The following is a 643-nucleotide window of genomic DNA, read 5'->3' as shown; positions in this document are numbered from 1 at the left end:
GTACCGTGGATCGATCGTTAAACGCTATTGAACTAACGTCCGTGATGGTATAAATGCAGATTTTCGCTCCGTTTAGCCAAAATAACGAACTTTAGGTGCGCTCCGAAATATTTCAAAGTCCCAGCGGCGTATTGCTTCGCCTCTTAGAACCGATTAGTCGAAAATTTTAACAATCATATTTTTGCATTCTGTACCGTGGATCCATCGTTAAACGCTATTAAACTAACGTCCGTGATGGTATAAATGCAGATTTTCGCTCCGTTTAGCCAAAATAACGAACTTTAGGTGCGCTCCGAAATATTTCAAAGTCCCAGCGGCGTATTGCTTCGCCTCTTAGAACCGATTAGTCGAAAATTTTAACAATCATATTTTTGCAGTCTGTACCGTGGATCGATCGTTAAACGCTATTGAACTAACGTCCGTGATGGTATAAATGCAGATTTTCGCTCCGTTTAGCCAAAATAACGAACTTTAGGTGCGCTCCGAAATATTTCAAAGTCCCAGCCGCGTATTGCTTTGCCCCGAAATTTTTCAAAGTTCCAGCGGCGTGTTGCTTTCAAAGTGCCTCCCTCTAAATACCGATCGGCAGGCCGCTAGGTCGGCGACGCACGGGCTTACGCCCAGGCGTATACGGGGGCAAATC

Source organism: Osmia lignaria, unplaced genomic scaffold, assembly GCF_051020975.1.
Source record: "Osmia lignaria lignaria isolate PbOS001 unplaced genomic scaffold, iyOsmLign1 scaffold0059, whole genome shotgun sequence".
NCBI lineage: Eukaryota > Metazoa > Arthropoda > Insecta > Hymenoptera > Megachilidae > Osmia > Osmia lignaria.
This window is presented reverse-complemented; position numbering follows the sequence as displayed.